This window comes from Coloeus monedula (genome assembly GCF_965178545.1).
Source record: "Coloeus monedula genome assembly, chromosome: 1".
NCBI classification, from domain to species: Eukaryota; Metazoa; Chordata; class Aves; order Passeriformes; family Corvidae; genus Coloeus; species Coloeus monedula.
This window is the reverse complement of record NC_138781.1, coordinates 51,680,990-51,705,742: the sequence shown is the minus strand read 5'-3', so window position 1 is coordinate 51,705,742 and position 24,753 is coordinate 51,680,990. Positions and strand designations below refer to the sequence as shown.

The 24,753-nt window shown below is 36.6% G+C and overlaps 1 protein-coding gene across 1 annotated transcript in view; it reads left to right on the top strand.

Annotated features, from left to right (window-relative positions):
- Nucleotides 1-24,753, top strand: part of CNTNAP2 (contactin associated protein 2) — a gene marked incomplete at its 5' end in the record, with an annotated part of 1,036,243 nt that overhangs the window by 23,272 nt on the left and 988,218 nt on the right. The gene's annotated exons all lie outside the window — the stretch shown is intronic.

Below are 24,753 nucleotides of genomic sequence, written 5' to 3'. Positions count from 1 at the left end.
TAATATGGCATATTAATTAGGTTTCCATGTTGATTCCTCCCAGTTTATCTTCTTTGGCAATGTCTCCAGACCTGTTGATGTGTATCTGGTTCCTAAAGGCAAAATAAGAGTGGACAAAGTTATTTGAGATGACTGTGACCCATTTCTGCTTGTTAGGGTTCCAAAGTTAGTTTAGGGAAGTTGATTTATTTTAACTCTGGTGCTCCCTGAAGGAAATTACTGCTAGGATAATATAGTTCTTTAAAATACCCAGCAGCTGTGTGGCAAAGTGAACTGTGAATTTATGAAGGAATGGTGATGCTTCTATTAAGAGCTAATATATTTTTTATGAGAACAGCCATTAAATTATTGCTGCTTTTTATATTAAATACTTGTAGCATTTGATTAAAATGTGTGAAACATCTAATATGTTTCTTTACTGGCTGGATATTTTTAATATCCTATTTAGCAATTGCTGCCTTTCAGTGAGTGTCATATAAAGAGCAAGCGTGACGAACGAAGCAGTGGGTAATGCTGGTTCTGACTGGAGAGACCAGTTTGGATGGTGTGGCTGTGGTCAGGTGGAGCTCTGCACCTTTTTCTGTACACTTTTGTTATTAATATTGCTGCTGCTTCTGTTAATTTTCTTGTCTCACTGCTGTTTCCAGTAAAATGTTCTTATGTCAACCCAGAATCCCTGCCTCTCGTCTCTCTCGGTGGAGTGGGGGGGACTCTGGGCTGGGGAGTGCCATTCCGAAACCACAGCAATGTCATATCTGAAATTGTAACTTCCCATTCAAATATAACAAAACAGAAGTGACCGTTATTGACTTAACCTCCCCCCCCCCCCCACCAAAAAAGCTCTAAAACATTTGAAGTAAAAATAGGTAAATCAATTCATACAGACACATACCACATAAAAATATTGTATGCAACTTGCAACACTGAAGTTGAAGTAATAATTGTCTTGGATGGCATCACTACTTACTTTAACTGGTGGCTTGCAGTCAAAATCTGGCTTATATGACCCTTCACCTCAATGTGCCAAACTGGACTTTCACAAATACCTAAATTCTATGGTTTTTTTCAAGTTCTGATTTTCATTTTTCCTGTACTTTTAGAAACTGCCACTTTACAGCTATATCAAATGAAATAGTACAAATAACAGTGAATTCTGATTTCCTGAAGACAAGACTATAAAGTTTTTATCAACATGAACCAAAACAACATCCCTTCCATGTTATCTGCTACTTTATCTAACAATGCTAATTAATTTAATTTATTAATTCACTCGTTCATTTCTTACGTTTAACTGCTGGTGACCAAACTTAAGAAACTCAGAAGTCCAAATTGGAGTTGGGGTGGTAGACTCACTTCATAATAAATGTGGAAATTCTTCCAGTGCATCTTCCCACATTAAGTCTAAATTGGTCTCCTAAGTTACTTATCTTTATTCCACTGACTATATCAAAATCTGGGATAGCTGGACTACTGATTTGGCCATCTTATTTAAGCATCTAGAATTGATGACAGTAACATAGGCTTAATATTTCTAATCACGAAAAATTAAAAAAAACCCAACCCTTCTTTTGGATGCCTAAAATGCTTATTTTCTGGTTAATTCAAGTTCAGCACTTAACTTTTGGGTGTGTTATTTTTGTATCTTACTAGCTGTTATCTGATTAGCTTTATCCCTTTGCTGAGAAGTGTCAAGTTTTACAGCACAGCAGTGACCACATCATATTTCAAATGAGGAGACTGAATAAACCACTGTGCATCACTTCAATATAGACTCATCACACAAATAAACTGGTTTTTTGCATAAGGCATAAATATTTCACATTTAGACCTAGGATTGAACTCTATCTGAAAGTGGAAACAGAGCATGAGGAGATAATAATCAGCCCCACTAGCAGACCTTGAAGCTAGCAGGGTCCAATACATGGTTCCCAGTCTGAAAACCCATTCAAAGTGATTTTTTAAAACAGGTTGTAAACATTTTGCCAGTAATTGCTCGCATTTGCTCACAATTGACCACAACAGTTATCAATCTGAAAGAATCAACTAAAAGTTAACTGTTGCAAAGCATAGCAAAATCTATTTCTTAATATAATCAATCTCTTTTAGATTTCTGAATGATCTCCAAATGTGATAATCTCTTAATTTCTCACACTGATCTCTCAAATGATAATCTGTGGGCCTAATCCAAAGCCTGATGGAGTCAATGCATTTTTTACTATAAACTTCAATAGGTTTTGCATCAAACCATCACTAGGTGATTATAAATAAAGCAATAAATTTCAGTCTGCCATGATATAGCTCACCATGTGTAACATGAGTGTAGAAAATGTATTTATAGTTTAATGAGATAGTTTTAAATTAAGCATGATGTGGCACTTTTTTTCTCCACAAAGTTAAAAGGGGTTTGGGCCCACACTTTGTATTCTTTGCCATATTCTCCTGATTTAGCTGAACGGCTGCTTTTTCCCCTCTCTTGGCTGAAGCAGTGCCCTGAGAGAAGAGTGTAGGATTCAGCAGTGATAAACCTGCAAGAATCTGATTGTGCTGAAGTGATCCTTCAAAGCAGAGGTCCTTAGTTTCTATCCCTCTTCTATATCTGACAGTACATTTTATCAGGCCATACTGTAATGTGAAATACAGAAAATTGTTTTTATTATAGTTTTTTTGGGTTTGTTTGTTTGGGGTTTTTTTGAGTGAATAATTTCCTTTGTTGTAAACACCCATATTTTGCTTAAGTGAGGTACTTAAGACTTTTTCTGGATCCAATTCCAAATGCCCTGAAAGCCTAATCAAGGATTCCTGCATAATAGCAAGACATTACATTAAGCACTGTTTCTACATTAGAGGATGTAGGCTATTTAGCTGTATTAACAAAATACAAATATATGTGCTACAAATTTTACTTCAGCAGACATCACCTTAATGAGTATTATAATAATATTCTCCTCATGTTTAAAATGATGCATTAAAATCCCGTAAGTACTGTACTTCTACCAATCTGTGAATTATTAATAAGGTGATAATCATGTTAATGATGTTGCCTTATTAGGTCTTGATGTATCTTGTTAACGTGCCAGTTAACTGCCTGTTGGTGTGGAGGGGAAAAGTGCTTTTTTGTGCTCAGGAGGGTACTAGAGAAGTTAATATTTTCCTAACAGAGTTTATTGTGACTCTTTCTAGAATTTTTTTGCTTGCTTCTTTTTCTTTTTTTTTTTTAAACTGCTTTTCTAAAGATTGCAATTGCCCAAGCCTTTGTTGTCAGTTTTACATGTCTTTAGGACATATGGAAGAATGATGGCATAATATAATTGTTGCGTTACTATAAAATAAACCTTACTGACAGCTTACCTTAAATTACTAAGTCAATATATTAATCAGTAAGATGACCAATTGAGGCCAAACACATTTAAAGCAGCAACAACAACAAACCAATAGAAAAACAAAGAATGCAACTGCTTATTTTTCTTCTCCCTTGTATGTTAATGTTCTGACATGTCAAAGAAGTACTGAGGGAAAGAAATATGTCCCTGCAACTCAGAAGTAACAAATAGCATAAAGACTGAGTCAGCTCAGTTTGATAAACCAAAAATCTGCCATCCATCTCTCCCAAATCCTAAAGCAAGCAAGCAAACAAACAAGTCATGTTAACTTTTTCTTTTTTAAAATTGGAAAAATAAGGCTGTTTCTTTCTTTGCAGTTTGCATCTTTAATACTGAGTTCTCCTCAGCAGTTTGAAATGCACAGAACAGAAATCTGTTTCCATAACGTTTTCAGTCCAATTTGCAAACCTTGGAGATTTGTGCAATTTGGCTTTCAGTTGTACTTGTCTGTCTGAAGTTTGAGAAATTTATCTAAAAGAAACTGAACTTCAAGAAATCCATTACAAGAAATCCAAAGAAGAAGAAATCCATTTCAAGAAATCCAAACTTGTAAGAACTAGGTAACTAGCTTGTGTTGTGAAAGAATTTATTTTTTATTTCATAATTTTTTGCATCTTTATCTGAGGCTACTTGTAACAGCAATAATTAGGGTGTATTTGAGGTTGCAGAAGGGACATGCTGACTGACAAACAAATACAGTTCTGAGGATAGCAAGTTCTATTATGTTTTGCTGCTGGTTGTTGGCACACAGTGACTTTTGTACGTTGGTGGATCAAGTACAAGATGAAAATTTTGTGTCCTAGTCACACTAATGCCAACATGGGTGTAATCTGAAGCACTAGGACACATTATCTTGAAGTCTAAAAACCCCAAAGGAATTATGGTATGCTAAAGCCCTACGAGTACTTGATATGCCACATATGAGGGGTTATCTGATCTGAAAATGCCTGAAATTTCTATTTGACAGAAATAAAAAAATAAAATCTAAATAGTAATAAAAATGTTGCAGTAAAATTTTACTGGTAAAACAGAATTTCTGATATTTTGTTTTGAAAAGAGTAAACTGGCATAATATTTTCTATTTCTTAACTATTATTATGCTATTATCAAAATGTTCTAAATAGATAACTTCTACTTACATGTCAAAACAACATTTAACATTAAGGGAAAACAGAGTGGAATAGTGGTGTGCAGGGTTTCTTCTCTTGTTCCTTCTTTCTGCTTCCTCACATTATCAGAGTATTATTACTCCTAAACATTCCCAGTAGCATTTCTTAAATCTTATTTTGATCACTGCAATTAATAATAGTGATAAAGTGACAATTAAAAAGTCATCAGTTAAAGTTGAGGAAAAAATTATTCTTTTACTTTCATTAGATTTTAGATTATGCAAGTATGCAGAATATTCTTCTTTACATTGTATCAGCATTTTCTAATGTAAAATTGTTCCAATTCAATAACTTTTTTGCTAGGTTGTTACAGATAATCCTCTCATCCAGTAGCGTGCTGTGTGCTGATTAATTCTATGTTAGAAAGGTCTGGTTTTTCTTCACCAAATAATTTACTGAGTCTTTTATGAAATGTGCTTTAAGACTTCACTATAGGAAAAAAGTGTGAAGTCAATTGCTGCCTGGAAATCTGTAACTAATGAATAATACTAGTCTAATTAATGTCAAACTAATTCAAGTCCTGCAACTAGCTAGCTGAAATAATTTTCACTTCTTGAGGTACAAATTATATTTAAAATCCATAGAGAGTTTCTAATAATATCAGAGATCAATGTCTTACCTGTACAGTGTGAATCTCTAATAAAACCCTGAAATGAACAATTGAAAGAAATATGGTTAGGACTAGGAGTTACTGTAATGAAATTTTATTTTTGTTTTCCAGAGTTAATCTTTTCTTGTGCACTCTCATACATACTCACATTATTCATTTTCATATAGCAGTTTCCCTTAAAAAAATAATTTAAGAAGTTGACTTAGTGCACAGTAGGATGTCAGCCTTTCTTAGGATTGGATGATTCATGGCAGAGCTCATTTATGCACACCACTGCCATGAGAATTCTGATGGAACTGGCTGCTAAGAACTGCCTGGGCTGTGATTGCCACTGAATCAGTCCCTTAAGAGTCACCACCCGGAGCAAAAAAGTTTCATAAAATGCCTAACACAATTTCAATCTATATTAGGTATTTAGTGGCAGCCAGCAGAACTTCCTGTAAAACACCCATTGACAGCCTTTTATCTGTTTGGGAACTGCTTCCCACAACTAAGCCCGAAGCAAGGAGGCTCCTGAGAATTACTGTGTTGTAAGTACACAGTTTAATACCTGATTTTTTTCCTTTGTGTTTATTATTTTTCATAATTTTTTTTTCTTTTTTGCCTGCAGCCATAGCCACATTTCAATAGTAAATGAAAGTGCAGCCCATATATTTAATGCTTTGGGTGTAAGCCCATAATGCCTGTTACACACCCTCCCTCCCGCCCTGCGTACTGGAACCCTGCAAACAGTAATTTGCACAACATCCCATTGTAAATTAGTACTTAAGAGATACATCACCTCATCAGTGAAAGTGCTGATCCAGTAAAACTGCTGCAATGTCTTATTTGATGTCATTAGTGCTACCAGTGGCTTGCCAAAAGTCATTCAAGGTCCGGTGCCGGGACTGTTGGAAGCCAGTGACCTCAGCTGGCAGCTCATTTGTGTGACTGCAAGATGGTAAAGCCTTCTTTCATGGTAATTTCTTTGTGTTTTATATATTTATTTAGTTGGTTGGTTGCTTGGTAGGTTGGTTAGTTGGTTGGTTGGTTTTTTATAGTGAGGTTCCCTTGTAAGGCAGAAAGAAAAAGATGAAAGGTGGATGGCTAAGGTGTATTATGTGTGTCTTTCTGTTCTTTCCCTCATTAATCAAATACTGAGGGATATATTTGTCTTTGAAAGTGAAGATCTGCATTACTTTTTTGGCTGGATCATAATTCATTTATAATCCAAATGGAATTAAATGCTTGAAATATGCAATTTAAAAGCTATAAAGAAATTAAGGGTTGACTAGACTGCAAAGAATCCCTTCTAAAATTGTACACAAGTAATTTTTACTTACCAGAAGAAGGTGTTTCGGCCCTAGCTTCCGAAACAAATAGTTGGAGTCTACGAAATGTGTGAAAAATAAAAGAAAAAAAATTTAAAGCATTCAGGGATAATTTTTACTTTCATTGCAAAATTCAGTTATGTTTAAACACCACTCTGTGTTACACATTATGTAATTTATAATGTCGTTTTGTTTGCTCTACAGTAAACCTGAATTTCTTTGTTGCTGTATCATTTTAGATATGACATTTTGAAATGTTTAAGCACATACGGCTTTGTTTAAGTATATATTGTAGATGTAAATTAATTTCAGTGAGAAATCTAGAGAAGAATTTAGTTCTTATGTGAGGAGAAAGCTCAGATAGTTAAAATTTTGTATAAAAGGAATAGAAGAAAAATTTGCTGGTTCCAATGGTCTGCCTGGAAAATTTCCACAGGGAATTCTGTACACCAAAGGACTGAGAAGATGAGCTATCATTATTTGCATTTTTTTTATTATACTCCTCCATATAACTTGATGTGAGGTAATTTCCTGAAAGGAGGAGCAATATGTTTTTAATTCAGAACTCACTAGCTGGCTGTAATAACCATTTCAGAATTAGCACATCATGTGCAGTTCATCATACTTTTGAAATACTTCTTTGTATCTTGCGATACCTTTTATATCTTCAGGGTGTCCCTGCTCATCACAGAGTGGCACTGGACTACAGGTGACCTTTAAAGATCCTTTCCAACCCAAACTGTGGGAAAAAAATAAATAAAATCTGATCTGGCACCACGCAATTCAGCATAGCATATACACGTCTGAACTTGTACCTGAGATAGGATAACTATTGGAAGGTCTCAAAACACAGCCATTAAGTTCTCAATAATTTACCTTTTTCATAATAAATTTAACTATGTCTTTATCCCGGAAGGGGGTGTGGAATTTGGCCGTTAATTTTGGGGCACCAATTTGTTGGTGTCCAGCCTAAGATATCTTTAAAAAGACTGGCATAAGGAAAGTACCACCTTTTACATTTAGGCAGCCCTGAGGATATTTCAAGTTGGGCATCCAATATCGACAGTAATTTCAGAGAAAGTTGGCTCCTGTATCTACCAAAGTTGTCCTTTGTCTGCTACCTCTCATTTTCACTAAAGCTGAGTTCAATTTGAGAATACTGCTGGGCTAGCAATAGTTTCTTTTGCCTTGGCCATTTGAGGTAATGTATTGTATAGGGAGTCTCTGATCTTTGAGTAGAGTTTTATGATCAAAGTTCCACAGTTTCAGAGAAATAACTTCTTGTCATTGAGAGGAAAAAAGGTTAATGACTTGAACTCATTGAAATTTACATTGTAAAGAGAAATGAGAACAATGGCAATTTAGGTAACTTTTTCTTAAATGAGTGTGTTAGAGTACTAAAAAATACCTGGGAATGCCAAATAGTTCAGTTGATCAATTGTTGTCATCAAGAGCTTGCTATTTTTTCTATTTTGAAAAATAGAAGTCCATTCCTGTTGCTCATTTTTTCATAGACTATTTTGCTTGCTACATTCATGTTTTAATTTTTGACAGTCTGGAGTCAGAAAATGCATTCTGTATTAGATCTTATATAAATATTATTTGCAAAAAGCAAATCTCTAGGCTTTTCTTTGGAAGCATTTCACTGTACACTGTAAAAAATGCAACAAAAATTTAACTGTGGATTCCCACAACTAAAATCACTGCAGATTATGCTGAGCCTCATCTTCCTGAATCTACAATTTTCTCCCTCAAGCTGGGTTTCTTTAGTTTTGTTTAGGAGATGCCTGTCAGAAACATCTTCATTCAGATATAATCTGCAAACTATTATTCATATTCTTGGCTTAGATCCAAACTACCATTAATTTGTGTGAATAAAGTCAAGATACCCTATAATTACTGTTACCTAGTACTCCATGTTAGTGCTTTTGTTGTGTTGGTGCTTTTTATAGTAGCAGAAATTGATGACCAAGTAGATTGGGTTTATGACATTACATTTCTTCACAATTCTGTAGAATTGCCATGCTTTCCTGAGCACTAATTAAGCTAAACATTTACATCCTTTTAACGTTTACACAATTTATCTCCCAGTTAGCCCTGCACTCAGATTAATATGAAGGTACTTCAGATTTTGAGCTCTATTTTGGACAGAAAGATATGTTTTGCTTCTTTTTCCTGAAATATAAATTGAATGGAAATGGTTAAGCTTATACATTTTAGCAAAGTTTCTCTCCCAGTCATGAAAGGAGTGGTTAGCAGACCATCTCAGCACTGGCTTATTAACCTTCTTTTTTTACTGAGTGCGTAACACATAAAGAAAAAATGCCCTAAACACAAAACCCAATAACCTCTACCCACATTATAAGAATGGAGGGCATTTGAGGGTCTGCAGGTGAAAGGAGGACATGTGGAAGCTCTCATCAGCCTATGAGGAGAGTGAAAGGAGGGATACATACATACCACATACTGCCATAGTCTTCACCATGGAATGACAGAAGAAAGTTCAATTCTTCTTGCCCCATATGTGCATAATTTTCATTCATGTGGATGAGAACTGTATCAGTGCAGGGAGAAGAGAGTAGATGCTTTAGGCAGTAAGAGATACAATTACTTTTCTGACAGCAGTGAAATGGAATTTTTCATGCAGAAAAGAGGTAATCAAGAGCAGGAATTTAAGAAAATGTCTGCTTAAAAGCACATTGTCCAATAAAATTTAGAATTTTCAAGAAGCATATGCTGAAATTTGTGCATGTATATGACCATGTTCTTGAACATTCTCTTCTATAACTGTATACAGCTTAGGCATAAATAACCTCACTAAATTTATTGGTCCTTAATACTGTCTAAAAGGCACACTAGCTATTTTCTAAGGTCCACTAAACTCTCTAAAATAGAGGAAATTAATGGAAAATTAATTAACACTAAAATATTAAAAAATATATTTGTTACTGAAACTTAAAACCATATTTTTTTATACTATTGGTTAGCCATAAATCCATTCTAAGCAAATTTTTCTTTTAAGTCAGGTAAATATTTCACGTTTCTCTGAGTCCATATTTATTTTTGTTCCTTCAAATTTTCTGAACCATGAAGCTTGTACCCCAAAGGAGTTTTTCCCAGGAATGTGAAGATTTTTATAAGATATTTTAGAAATGTAAAAAGGTAAAGGTTTGGCTGATCTTTGAAAACAGCCCTTCTGGTAATTCTGAATTTTTAATTCAGTATGGATTTCACACCAATGATCTGTTCCAGAAGAGTCTTTATCATCAATATCATAAAATTGATTTAAAAAAATTGGGAAAAGAACTCTCATTGTAAAATTGATATGTCCATACAATTTCTTTATGTACAAGTAACAATTTGTTTATATCATACAGTAAAGAAAAGCTATCAATTTTGAAAAATAAAGAGAACCTTTCACTTTAATTGAACAAGTATACAAGACTGATTGAGACATTTTCATTGTTGAGATATTTTCATAGAAGAATGGTTTGGAATCTTCTGATAGAGTCATGTCTTTTCTGTTTGGTCATGTATTTCCTTTAGCACAGTCAAGTGTGGGCCATCTGGAACACACTCCTGTGCAAGAGACAAGGAAAAAAATTACTGCTGGGAAAAGTGGAGCAATGAATATTATTCTAGGGTAGAGATGTGCTTGCTTTTTGGTATTAGCTGTGTAGTCCAGAACAGCATCTGCTATTGAATTTAGACAAGGTTATAGGTATCTTTCTATGACTTCAGCTTGGTTATTTGTCTTAGAAGACAAATAAAAGGTGTATTTTGATTAAATAAATGAGTATGGGATGTGGCACTTCTGGACTATACATTGGTCTAAATAAGTATTACAGTACAGACCTCTATGACTTTTGCCAATGTTTGAAAGTAGAGCCATGACTCTATTTTTTGGCTTTTTTGGTCAGGATACTGGTAGGAGTGTTGAAATACACTTTGGAAACAGGTACAGTTAAAGGTGTTGTGGGTGAAACTGCCTAAAAACCTGTGTCTACTGCCACTTGCATGCAGACATCAACTGCTGCTACAGAAGGGCAGGTCACCACTGGGTGACATATCATGGTCCAAGGCTGATGCCTCTGAACAATTACATTGGATAACTACAGTTATATGTGTCAATAGCACCATACTAAATATTCTATCATTGTATTTCAGGCTTAGTGCATCCAATTTTTCTCCAAATCTTCAGGGAAAAATAAAAGTTAAATTCTATGGTTCAGATTTTTCATAATGCTAATAGACATGCCCAATAATAAACTATTGTTCAAGATAATTTCTATTTAATTAAGGTTGAGTGTTTGCTTATATTGACTGAACTCAAGGACATTTAAGTGTCTATTGAAGACTAAATATGTGCTCAGCTGTGTTGTGGAATGCTCAAGGAAATTGCAGTTACATAGACTGCGAAGGAAGTAAAAAGCAATTTCTCTGTAGATGGACAGATACAAAGAAAGAAGAACCACAATCAAAGTATGCTTTAAAAAGTGAGGAATGTGGGCTTAGCAGTCAGAAAACAGGGTATAAAAAGAGTTCAAAAGGCAAATCTGCAAATTTTTAAGTGGTGATAATGGCTAACTTTACCAAGAAAGGACCAATTCAAAATGCAATAAAAGACAAGGGAGTAGTGTTGATGTAGGAAAAAAATAGGTTTAATGCATTTGGCAAAAGTGAAGGGATAGAAAAAAATGCAGAAAAGTGAGATCTGAGTACTGGAATTCACTTATTTCAGCTATTGGGACACCCAGGCAGGAGGGAATGTACAATGAACATATAATGCATGTAGGGATTCAGATTTTGCTGAAAGCAAATAGTTAAAAACTGTGACTGACTGATACAATTCTCAAGTCTTCTGTCCTATTTACCTGCATCAGGACTACATAATTCCTGATAAATTTATAAAGTTTTTCTTAAAACCTTCATTAATGGAGGTTCGGGAAGTCTGCTGCAAAGCTCAGCTGTCTTGGTGTTTAGAAATTTTTTCTTCATTCTTAGCAAAACCTAAAACTGAAGCTGCTGTAAAAAGAGGATGACTGTAAAAGATATGCAAAGTATGTACTTCATAGCTGGAGATACTATAAAAAGAATTTCAATTTTCACTGGAAAAAACACAGCAATGCTTACAAAAGCAAGAGCTAAAACAATAGAGGAGAGTGTTCTGTTTCCACTAAGGTTCAGAAATTTCCTTCAAATTAGAGGGGAAGAGAGAGCCTGTGAAGAATTCTGCTTCTGCAGTCATTATTGTTTGAATAATTAAAACATTTTGTAATACTTTCTTAAAATTTCTCCCCAATTCCTAGTTCACAGCAATAAAAAGAAATTCTGTTTTTACCTAATGCAAGGAAGATGCTGACACTTTAAAAAAATCTCTTAAGGCCTTATGCACATGAGCTTAGTAAACCTTTGATGGAGAAAAGGTGTTCTGCATGGATGGCTGAAAACAGAACTGAGACAAAAGAGTTAAATATACATTTAATACACTTCATTTTTACTTTCAACATTTAAGTTGATCTTGGCCTCTTTTATCTCACTGCCACTAACACCAGAAAGAACCAGATCATTAGCTGACTGGAAAAGATCAGTCTGTGTGCTGTGGAAACATTCTGCAAATAATCAAAGGCAAGAAATTGGAAAAGTGAGAGAAGGTAATTTTCTCACAGAATATTTCAGGGGTAATGTATTAAAAAAACCACAAAAACTTTAATCTTTGACATGCTTCTGGTTTGCACTTTTGATCCATCTCAATGTAGTAGCAGAGCGACTTTTTAAACTGGAAAGGTGAGGCAAGATTCAGTGTGGAAAGGACTGACTGCAACACTTTCCCATGACAAGAGGAAAATCCTGTCCAGAGAGAGGAAGGATGGGAGCAGGGAGAGCTTGGAGGCAGGAAGTGACAATTGAAGTGCAAAGTGGGGGGAATTGGGAGGTGGTTTTGCTCTCTGTGAGGTTTAGCATGATTTCAGTGGAAAGGCAGCACAACTCAATAGTCAGTTCCAGAAGTTCCACTCTCCCCTCCTCTCTTTCCCCAACCCCCCCACAAAAAGCTCAATTGCCAACCGAAGTTATTTAAGTTATTTGAGCCATAAGGCAGTGATTTCCATCAGGGCTTATTGAATCAAATGCTGAAGTATTGATGGCTTCAGAATTTTTTTGGCAGTGAAACAATAAACTTTTGAAAAATACGAGATTTTTTTGTAGTTACTAATAACTTAGTGGTTACAACACTCACCAGGGATACTAAATCTTTGTTGTGCCTTTGAACAAAGGCTCAATACTGGATCTCTTCTCGTGCAGACAGCTTAGTCCCCATCTACAGAATCAAGCTCTCTTTATGGTGCCATTAATTTTTGTAACAGCAAATTGTAACTCCACTAACCCAGAATGGGAGCTAGAATGGAAGACTCCATAATGAGGTGAGTAGGACTGCTACCAATCTGCAGGAGATTCAGTGTTTCTGCAAATCTGAGTTAAAAGCTGCATATCCTGCCTAATAGCTAGGACCTAGCAAATACCTTTCAAAATTCCCTTCTGGCTTGAGACATGCTCTGACAAAGATTTCTTAAGAAAGTTTACTCCTTGTGCATACATCCTCTTAATCCATTTCAGAATACAGTTTTGACTTCAACAAGCCATCATTTTCCAACAAAAACTTGTTTAGTTGCAAAATTACCATTTCTGTTCTCAGGCATTCTCCTCCAATTCACATATATTCCGTTTCAGGGAAGAGAGGATATGGCTTTTGGCCAAGATTTTTTTTTTTTTTTTTTTTTTTTTTTTTTTTTTTTTTTTGAGGGAGAGGGCTTTAAAAAAACCCCACATTTTGTCTCTGATTCCAGGATAAATAAATTATAAAAAAGAAGTATGACTAGTGCGTGACAATTTTACTTAAGACAGTCAAGGAATACAATGTTTCTTACCAAACAAGATGTTCTAGGAGAAAAAACATAAATTAAACAAACCAACAAAAAAGCCTAGCAGCAAGTCAGTAAGACAAAGCCACTACAGTTTTTGTGGTTGTGAAATTAGAATACCTGAGATGGACAACTGTGGGAAAAAAGGATTAAATATTAAGAGGAAAAAGGGAAAAGTCATCATTTGTTTCAAACTACTAAATTAATTCATTATATTGTTAACTACTATGCATAGTAAACTAACTGAATTCTAATAACATATTCAGTGTATTTTATGTCTTCATCTTTCTGAAAGGAATGTGAGGAGACAACTATGAAGTCTAAATTATTGAAGAAAAAGCATTTGCTGAACACCATTAGAAGCTCTTCTCCACTAGTAGATATTCATAAGCAGTTTTTCATAATTGCATAATATTTGGGATTGGAGAATTCACATACTTTTCTGTTCTCTTATTTAAAGATGTATTTGTTTCTGAGCAGCTTTTCTTTGCATGGTTTTATAAATCTGAATTTAAAATTCCCTTTCCATGAATAATTTTTAATGCTCACTTGAAGTTCATTGTTTCAGCAAAAATTCCTGTCCTGAATTTATGAGATGTTTGTCACCCCAGCTCAGCTTGATTGTTAATCAAGTATATTAATTTAGTGGGATCATACAGATGCTTCCAGCTCTATAGACTTCCAAGACTTACTGATTGGAGATCTAAGCTGAGACATGCATTTTTATTATCATGATCATCATCATAATTTTTGTGTATTTCACAGAACCACAGAATCTGATGAGTTGGAAGGGACCCACAAGGATCATCGAGTCCAACTCCTGGCCCTGCACAGACCCCCCAAGGTCACACCATGTGCCTGAGAGCATTGTCAAACACTCCTTGAACTGTGTCAGGCTTGGTGCTGGGACCACTTCCATGGGCAGCCTGTTCCAGTGCCCAACCACCCTCTGGGGGAAGAACCTTTATCTGATATTCAGCATAAACCTCCCCTGACACAACTTCAGTCATTGCCTCGGGTCCGGTAATGGGTCACCACAGGGAGATCAGTGTCTGCCCCTCCCTTTGCCTCATGAGGATGTTGTAGATTGCAGTGAGGTCTCCCCTCAGTCTCCTCTTCTAAGGGCTGAACAGACCAAGTGGCCTCAGCCACTCCTCATCTGATGTATGCCTTATTGTGGCCCATATGCTGTAAGTAGTGTCCCCTGGTTTCCTATACAGTAAAAATTAAGAGGAAGGAAAATGTCTCTCCGGTGGTGCTTGCACACCTTTTTTTCATTTTCCCGTGCTTTTCTTTTCTCATAGAAAAGTTCAAGGTCAGCTCCAAGTTTTTTAGCTGCAACAAAATTAGCAAAACAAAATCTTGACACCTCAAGAGAAGGATAAAATAAATTGCTCTAGGGTTAGCAAGTTTAGTATTGATGGCTGAGGTACAGCAGACACCATCTACAAAAAAGAAGTTCAGAGTGCTGAAAATAACTTCCTTACTGGAGCAGAATCACAGTTACAGGACATAACGTGTACCTTGCTTTGCTCTGCATCTGCTTCCGTTCTCACTGGGTTTCTAGGGCTGTGGCAATGAGCGCCTGTGCCTGTCCCACTGAGACAGACAGGCCTGCCAGGTGAAGAGGGAGACATAAATAGGAGCTGAGCTCATCTCTAGCCCCTCCTGCTCTGCCCTGTAATCCCACTGAGCTTTTAAAGATTACACTTTAAGGAAAAGGTTGTGGGAGAAACTGTGAGAGGTGAGACCTGATTTATAGAAGCTGCAGAGCAGATTGGTGGCAAAGATGAGAAAGCAGTCACACTGATTTCCATACCAGTGTCTGTCCCTATGTGCACTACATTACAGAAAATTCTTCTAGGCTTGTTACAATAGATACCAAGGCATGCTTCAAAGGGAAAAATTTTCATGTGTTGAAGTGAAAGCTTTCTGTTTGAATGTAGAAGTTCCTCCTGAAAATGGTCTCACTAACAATGAGTGAAAGAACAGACTGCTCAAACACAGACCTATTAGATGGATTTTTACTGTTTGAAAATACAGAAACTTCATTCGACAATAACATTTGGTTTCAGTATTTCTGTTTGCTAAACATTTATACTGTGATAGGCTACCTTATGAAAGCAAAAGACTTTTTATTGATATTTTATCTCTAATTATTATTTTGAGTGTATTTACTACACTTGAAGTTATTCCTAGGTTGGGTTCAGTGAGCTAAAAAGTGTCAAATAACTTCCTATTCTTTAAAGCTCATTTGAGATGATGTATCAGAAAAATGTTCAGCAAACGCTAATTAACACTAATTTAGCCATATACAATGCAGCTTGATTACATTTACATATAGAAGAAAGCCTAATGCAAATGGTATCATCAGATACTTTTATTGATGCTATAGTGAACACAGGCTGTAGAAAACATTATTTTCTCTCCAAAACAACATTAAAACATCTTGTTGCATAATAACTCCTTGCAGGCAGACTATTTGCCCTTCAGTGCAAACTTCCATGCTTATCTGATTCCATTCACTTTGGAGACACTCAGGGTGACTAGGTTTTTAGAGAGACTGCAGAGGAAGGGTGGTAGGATTTGAGATATTTCTGAAGAAAATGCCTTTTTTAAGGTACTTGTGTCTTATTTGGGTTTACGTATTTCTTCTAGTGCACATAAACCTCTGTGTTACTGGCTGACTAATTATATCTGTGCATTTTCAATTACAGTTTCCTACAGTTAAGAAATTCTGCATTTATTCTATGTCAGCTTTCCTATTCATTTAATGATCTACACTGCAGCGTATTTTCCTGTGTCTGCCAGTTCAGAGATGCACAAGAGAATATCAGTAGTTGGTGAATATATCAGCAGCACAGGGAAATGATGTGTCTCATCCAAAACTTGCTGAAATCAAGAACAGTTTGCCCCTAGCCTCAGAAGGCTCCAGAATGGAGGTATGTCTCCTTCCCACATTCTCAGAAATAACCCACAAGTTTCATAATAATTTTCTGAGGTTGAGATTAAAGAGTCTCTCAAATACTTTATTCCCTGCTCTGAACTTTGATTACTTCGGCCTTCAAACATTGCCTGAATGGGTCCTTAGGTACTGCAATACCCGGCTGTCCATGTCCAGGAAATGCAGTTGCAGGCACATCCTAAAATGCAGGACTGCTGAAACAGGTTCTTTCTAGAAAGCATACACTGTCATAATCCTGATGCTCTACAGCACTTGGCTTCAGTAATCTCTTTGCAGAGCTCTGCCAGTGCTCTAGGGATGAACACATAGGTGCAGGTACCAAATTGAACAGGGTGTTCTCTGCCAGCTGTGATTTTCACCCCTGCAGCACTGTAATCTGCCATCTCAGGGAACAACCTAGGGACCAGGCTGTGATTCCCACTTTGTTAATGTGCAATGGAAACAACACAGATTGTGAAATCCACCGTATCTTATCCTCTTTAAAGATACAATGCTTGTCAAAATGTTTTTGAACTATAAACCATATTGTTGTTAAGTCCTTCCTGTTTGAGACCCCTACTGGGGATTAACACCTACAGGTTTATGGACAGGATAATTTCAGTTCCCTCTTTCATAAAAATTTTTTTTTCTAGACACTTTTGTCAGTGTTATTACATTACTGGCATATCCTTATGGCATGGAATGAACTGGAAATGGTCTCTCTACCAGCACAGTGGGATTCCACCTCCTCATATAGAAAAGAGAACCTGCAGATAGAAAAATACACATTGTCATTGTCAGATGCTGCTACTTGTAAGTTTAATTTGAGGCTTGTATGTGACATGCATGGCATATGAAGATTGCTGGCAGGGTAATCGTCTATGTAAATATATGTGACATTTTTTATTCTGATAATGCTCATCTTTAATCAGAAACTGTGTATACAAAATCCTGTTTACAAGTAGAATTTTGGATAGACCATGGTTTTGAAATGGAGAGAGTTGTTCAGACTAAAATATTGTTCTTTTGTGCTTTGTGTTTTTGAATGGTTTTCTCATTATTTTACTTCCAAATATTTGCTGGTTATGATTTTCAAAAGCATTTACACTATTTCAGCTTGATTTCAGGAAACTAATTTACCAGAAGAAGCTAAGATCAACTTTGTTTTTAATTTAAATTAATGTAATCAAAGGATTCACACATTTTTCTTGGAGAGGCTTTCCATGAAAAAAGTCAGGGGTTTTATTTTCATGAAGTATTTTAAGGAAACATTTATGACTGATACTTGTGATTTCAGGAAAAGAGCTTTGAAGAGTGCTTTTTGGAGAAATTCTGATGGGGGATTCAAATATTTTGAGTCAAAAATCCCCATAACCTTTTTATACTGTCCCCAAAATGCAATGTTTGCCCACAGAAGACAGCTTGCTCCTTATTCAGGAAGTGGTGGTATCATATTTTACCTAAATCTTCACTCAAGTAATCTCATCTCATCAAGTCTATTTGAACTGGTGGACTAAAACAACACCGGCTAAACTTTTGGCCACACCTCAGGGTCATTTTGGATTTTTTTTTTTGGTGCAGTAGTTCAGTGAAAATTTATAATTCTGGAATAACCATGCACAATTCCTCAAGAGATGTAGTTTCATTTTTCTATGTTCTGAGCTCTGCCTGGCTGGCTCAGGATGTGTGTGTGCTGTCACCCAGCCCCACTTGTCTGCCTTTTTTTGCTGATTGGCACTGTAGGTAACAGCAGTGGTTTGTGTGGGGTTTCTTTTTCGCTGCTGTTCAAGGCTTCTGTCAAGAGACCCAAGAAAGAAATATCCATTGGATGCTTTTCTAATTTTGGAGAATTCACTAGAAGCTGAACTAGAATCTTCTGTTTTCTCATCTTTCTTCTGCAATTTGAATGCTACAGACCACATGCACATGAAAATAGTTTGTGACTATAAACAGTGAATGCAAATAGCCCTTGCAGTGTAAGTGGCTGGTTTTTGAAAAACAGAAAAATAGGTTTCCATTAGGGGAAAAAAAAGAGTAAGAACTTTGGCAATTATTTAAAATTACAGTAAAAGCTGTAGGTCAAAATCAAAGTAAAGATTCTTTTTTAAGTATTGGAAATTTGGTAGTATGAATGCTCTTTATAACCTAATCATATTCATCACTAGTGTAGAGACTGCATAATATTTTCAACTTTAGGATAAATGAGGAAAGATACTGCTTCTATTTTTGCTGAAGAAATGCTTTAGGAAGATGCCAACAATCTAAATTTCAATGAAAAATTAGTTCTAAATGCAAGCAAAATAATCTTCATATTTCAGTGAGTTAGGTTTCCCAGAAAAAAAGTCTAATTTTTTTAAAATATATGAGTAGCAGCAGTTCTTATGAAATATAATCTTTTATGGCTTTTTTTTGCTAGATTTATGTTTGTGAAAGATACTATTAGTGAGAAAAAGATAAAAGATATTTGAAATCCATCTGATAATTCTAGATGCACGTATGATCATATTTACATTTTCCATGTAATTTTCAGAATTTATAGGAAGCTGAGCCTGCCAAAGAGAATTAGTCATTGTACATATATAAGCAAAGTGCAAATTGGTACTTTAGGTAATCTGCACCAAATTTATGGATTTCTACCAGAAGGGGGTGCTTTGGGCAAACTGGTGTTCAAGAGTCCTCGGAGAAAACACTGAAGCCTTTTATCACACCACGGCTCTCGATATTTCATGTACCCTTTGAAAAGTTTTAAATATATATGTATATACATATCAGCCTATTTTCAGTTATCAAAGTCTCCGCAGTCTTTGAGCAAGAGCATTAAATAAAGAAAATGAATTAGTTTTGGAACTAGCTGAGCCTTCAAAAAGAAGAATTCAGATGAATGAAGTAGCATGGAAAGATTTACTTATTTCAGTTGTTCCTGGTAAGACCAGTAGCTGAGAAATTTTTTCCAAGGGTTTCTGCATAATTTTCCCCTGCCTCTTTTTTTTTTTTTTTTTTTTTTATTTACCTTTTTGTTAATGAAGTAGCTTGTGTTTAGTTTGGTGAAGAACCCAATACCAATTCACAGTGGCCATTTTTAGTACTGTAATCAGAGTACTTATTTAGCAGGGAGAAAAAAAACCAACAAGAGCAGTGTTTTGAATGCAACAAAAACAGCCATAAAGCATAAGTTACCTCTAAACTACCACTGCATTTGTTTGCATCAGTGCTGAATATTAAGCAGTAGATGTGGAAGAACTGTCAAAGATTCATTTCTGAATTTTGAATTATAAGAAGTATACTGCCAAAAAGATATAAGATATAAAAATGATCAGTCAGTCACTGCCAGTGTGATAAGAATATTATGAACTCTGCCCAGGAAAGTCAAACATGAACATAGGTATGATAGGAATTATTTAGATGCAATTGGGTTGCTCTTTATAATGTATTCTACTATAAACGTGCATTTTTATTTTCTTAATGAAATATAATCCCTTTTCCAATGTACTTTTAGATCAGTTTTGTTAATAGTGGGGCTTTAAATATGATGAACTGTAGCTAAAGAATGTTCAAAAAATGAAAATAAGTAATGTTTATCTTCAGGCTGTAATTAAGGTTCATGTAAAGTTAATATTAGGTTTTCTACATGAGACATATATTTCCACAAAGTCAAATAGATTCAAAATGAATAATTAACAGCATGTATAAATTCACTCTTATCACAAATAGGCTAAAGTAAGAATAAGTGCCCCAATCAAGATGCATATGAATATTTTTTATTACACTTAGAAATGCAAATTGGAGTTGCAAGTATTTTCAGGCAGTAGTAGAACCAAATGCTGTTTGTCTCTTTAGGAGCCCATAAGGAAACAATCTTAGTCAAATTGTTAGCACCTGTGCTATTTACCATAAGGTAATTGGTGTAGCTGAGTCTTCTTTGGAGGGAGATTTTTTTGGTGGTTTTTTTTATATTTTGGAGGAAATGGCAAAAGTGGCCAAAAGTTGGAAGTGTCCTGTTTGTGTAAGAAGCAGAATTCAGAATAGACAGAAGAAACTGTCTAAGCTGTCTCAGAATGTGGATGGGTTTTGCTGCTCACACAGTTGGTAAGTCAACTCAAATCAAGCCTGAAAGCAGGGATGCATCTGCAAGCACCCTGTGGACAGGAAAGCAGTTGTTCATAAATGCCTCCACTTTGGTGTGGTTTCATGTAGTCACTTCAAGTTAGGACTTAAAGAAGGGAAATACCCTGATTTTACTTTCAACTAAACCAGGGTATATGTGATTGTAAATGCCTTTTGGTCTGCTTTGGGGCATCCCTTGTAAGTAAAAGATCTAACAAAGCTGAATCAAGGGTTTTTCTGACTAGGAATCCTCCCATGCACACTTTATCACGATGCGGTAGATTAAAAAATTATTTGACATCTACCCATCTACATAAGTGCTATCAGTAGGTCTAAACCAAGAGCTTTTTTAGCTTACTAAATGCTATTTCTGGATTTTTTTTTTTGCCTTTTTGGGAATTGAGGAAGGTGTGTGTCTGAACCCTGGAAGGTCAGGGTATTCCTAATCCAACCCCTCCCCCAGCATTGCAGAGAATGATGAACTAAGAGTCTAGAAGTAGGGGTGATCTCACTTTTCAGCAATTGTTTTGATTATCACTTATTCTTAAGCCACAGTTCAGCATGCTGTCAAGAATGCAAAATAGTACTCTGCTTAGGTTTTACAGAACAAAGGAATATGTAAGTTCCATCTGCTACCCAGAAAAGGGCTTTGGAACAGGTGAATAGTGTCACACATAGCCAGGGAGGCTTTGTCTTCGTGTTCATAAAGAGCTAGTCCTTTACAGCCTGCTCTTGGTCAAATCATTTCCTCGTGCCTATATTTAAACTCGCTCTCAAAACTGATTAAAAAGGAGAATCCCACTGAAAACCAGATATTGTTGGGCTGAGTCCTTGTGGGCAGGTGTGTTACAAAAATCAGCGAAAATTAGCAACCCACCATTTAGGGTAAGGAGGAGGTCATGTGTGGAAGGTATCTTTTCAGCTTTATACCGGCTAGCGCTTGTATTTCAATGCCTTAGAAAGTCCCGAGCAGCCTTGAGAGGTAGCAAGGGCGATCTAGCACTTTAGTAGCTCTAAAATCGGTACCTGTATCAGCTGCAAAGCAAATACCATCAGCAGAAGCAAAGAGGGAGAAATATAGCTCCCTGCTCGCTCAATTCCCTGCAGTTAGAAGCTTTCGAATGAGACAGACAACCAGAGATGTTCGCAGGAAAGTCGCTGAGCTGAGAGAGAGGGCGGAGCCTCCCCTCGACCATCTTTTATTCGGAGAAGGGGAAAGGGGAGGACTGGGGGCGGACCCGGGGTGAGCGGCCAATCAGACACTGCTAAAGAATCTGAGTTACATTTGGTTTTGCCCGCGCTTGGAACAAAGGAGCTCGGAGCACATGTCTTTGGGAGGGGGGAGGGGAAGCTCGGAACAGGCAGCGACAGTCATGAATGATGCAAGGATGATAGATGATTTCTTATTTATATTCTAAATTCTAATCTTTTAGTGAATCAATAATGTCATCTGTACAAGCTAGGCCACCACTATGTTCACTTTGCAGCTGCTTTGCTGTATCAGTTTCCCTTTTTGCTTGCCTCTGTCGCTTTGCACTTTTCATGACCAGACCTGTAGTGGTGGCAATAAGAAATTAAGGAAAAAAATGGAAATCAGTAATGGTAGAATGAATTCCCAGTGTATAATTTATTGGTATTTCTGTGGTGTGGAATGAGTGCCTCATATTTTCAGTAAATTAAATAAATTTTTTGAAGGCAGGGTAATAGTATTACTCTATTTTTTCATAAAGTGATTTGCTGCAAGTTGTCTAGAAAGTCCTTGACAGATGATGGAAAAAGAGTTTTGAATTTCTGTCTTGTCCTTAAACCATGCTCTCATCTTTTCTGTGCATCTTCTGAATCCCTGACTGGGAAGGGTAGGAAGGGACAAGGGTCTTGTTTTCATATCCACCTTATATTTGTGTGTTCACTGGAATTGCCAAATATGTCTACAGAGAGTTCTGCTGCTTATATTTAACTACAGGCTTTGGAGTGGTCACACAGCTTCATAATCTATAAATGGGGAATTAACTGTCAAGAACTGTAAATATTTTTCTAAGAGGGAAAAATAAATATGGATTTAGATGACAGATTTTAATAAGGACATGTTTTTGATTGTGAATAGCTCATTATAATTACATATATTCAGTGGGGTTTTTTTAAGTTATCTTTCTTGTTCATTCTGACTAAATGTGTTGGCATAAATATGGGCAGTTAGTGTTCTGTGTCATCATTTTTCATTTGTATAGCACTGTAACTGTTAATGGTCCTTTATAATGTACAGAACTATACCAAACAAGGACCATAACTCTGCTGTCAGGAGCTTATGAACTCGGAACCAAATATTTAGACTGCTTGATGTTATGTTTAGATAAGTCCCTCTTTTTTGTTGCTTGTATAATGAATTATCTCACAAAATGCTCAGTAATCTAACCTTGCTATAGCAGAGCATTTAAACCCTAGTTCTGAGCAGGTGAGTATCCCTAATGACATGCATGGAGCTAAATGTTAAGGGTCTGTGCATGTACATGTGTGTGCATGATTTTACTTGGTATAGGGCAAAACCATTCAGAACTGTCCCTGAATGAGATTTGGGTGCTCAGTCCCAGAGATGATTTGATTTTGATGTTGCATAGAGTTGGGGCATTGCAAAGAATTCTTGTGAGAGAAGGACAAATCTCACGTTGACAGAATCTTAGTCTTGTCAAGAAGCTCAGTGTGGGTCCTGTCTCCTTTTTTCTCGTGATAAACTTCAGAGACAATGAACCTTTAAATCTGTGTCTCCCCAGCAGTTTCAGTGACTCTGGACAAGAGGGTGAGACCACCTGTTTCTGTACAAGTGACATTTGGTTATTTTATTTGGAGGTAGGTATTCCTGAACCTTGGGGTGTATGGGGGCTCCTTCTTTTTCCTTCCCTTACCACTGCTTTCTTTATGCGTTTCCCACGAAGATGCGATATGCTTTAAATTTATGGCGTGTTTAGGAATACTTGAGTGCAGGTAGCAGGGTGGGCCAGCTGCAGATTGAGCTCTGGGTGGTGAGAGCCTCAGGCCAGAGGCTCTGATGTGGTGCAGACTCTTTGCATAACAAAGGGCCTGGGACCTGTGGCACAGGCAGGTGACGGACACTCAGAGACACGGCAGGAGCTGAGGACCCTGACCTTCCCTGCATTTAGACTGGGAGGGTATAAAAGCCCTGGGTTTCCTTTGTTCAGGGTCCCTCCTCAAAGGCACCCAGCTCAAGCTGTTATTTTGTTACTGTACCATGATTAAATTTTTTGAAGGATCCAAACGTCTGGGATTCTGCTATGGGAAACCTGTGGTCAAGCCATTAAGGAAGCCTTGTCTGACCTGTGGGAGTGGTGTCTGCAGGGAGTCAAGCAGGGAACCTGTCAGCTCAGTGGGGTTACCCGCTGTGAAGGGGCTTTTGTCCCAGCATAGGCAGTGTGAGTGTGACTGCCAGAGTGGCATGGTCCGACATGGAAGTTTCCTTACCAGGTCTCTAGCCCTGCTTTGCTGTTGTGGCAATATGGGAGAAGAAGGAAAGAAAAACGTTAAAGAAAGGAAAAAGGCAAGCTACAAAACTTGCAAGCTGATGCTTGGTCAAGCAGCCCAAATATCTTTGTTTCCGTCCCCCCCTCCCCACACTAGTCTGCTATTCTAGAAATCATCTGAATTCTTAGTATTTCAGTCTTTTTATCTTTGTCATGTTGTTACCTCCTGCAAACGTAATTTCTTCTAGGGAGGTTATGGTTGTGTGATGCTGAATTGGAGGATTTCAAAGTTCCTTTCGATTGGCATTCTTCTGGGACTGGGTACCTGCATTCTAAGTGCATTTAGGACAGCAGCAATATTAAGTGTGGTAAAAGACTGCAGGTTTTCATAAGGTTCTTTAGACCTGGCTAACCTAAATGAATTCTGTACAATATGCAAAGTTTGCTCTATCGGATGTGCTGAACAGATCCATTAAGAAAGCCCCACTAGTAACATCCCTCTATCATGGAAACAATTCCTCTTGCTTTTTCCCTTCTTATAACCTCATATGTTGTTGTTGTGAAACTGATACTGCTTAATACATTTCTTCAAGCTGTTTATCTGCAGTACAGGAGAAGGACTATGAGGATGGTGAAGGGTCTGGAGGGGAAGGCTTATGAGGAGCAGCTGAGGTCCCTTTTTTTTTTTTTTTGGATTGATAATTGTTTATTCCTTTTTCCCTGGAGAGAAGTACTTTTAATATAAAGCAAGCATTGCTTATTTACTAGCTCAACTTTTAAAAAATGAAGAATATTGCCAATAATAAATTTAGTCGCCAAGCTGTAGGGCTTTAGTTGACAAGG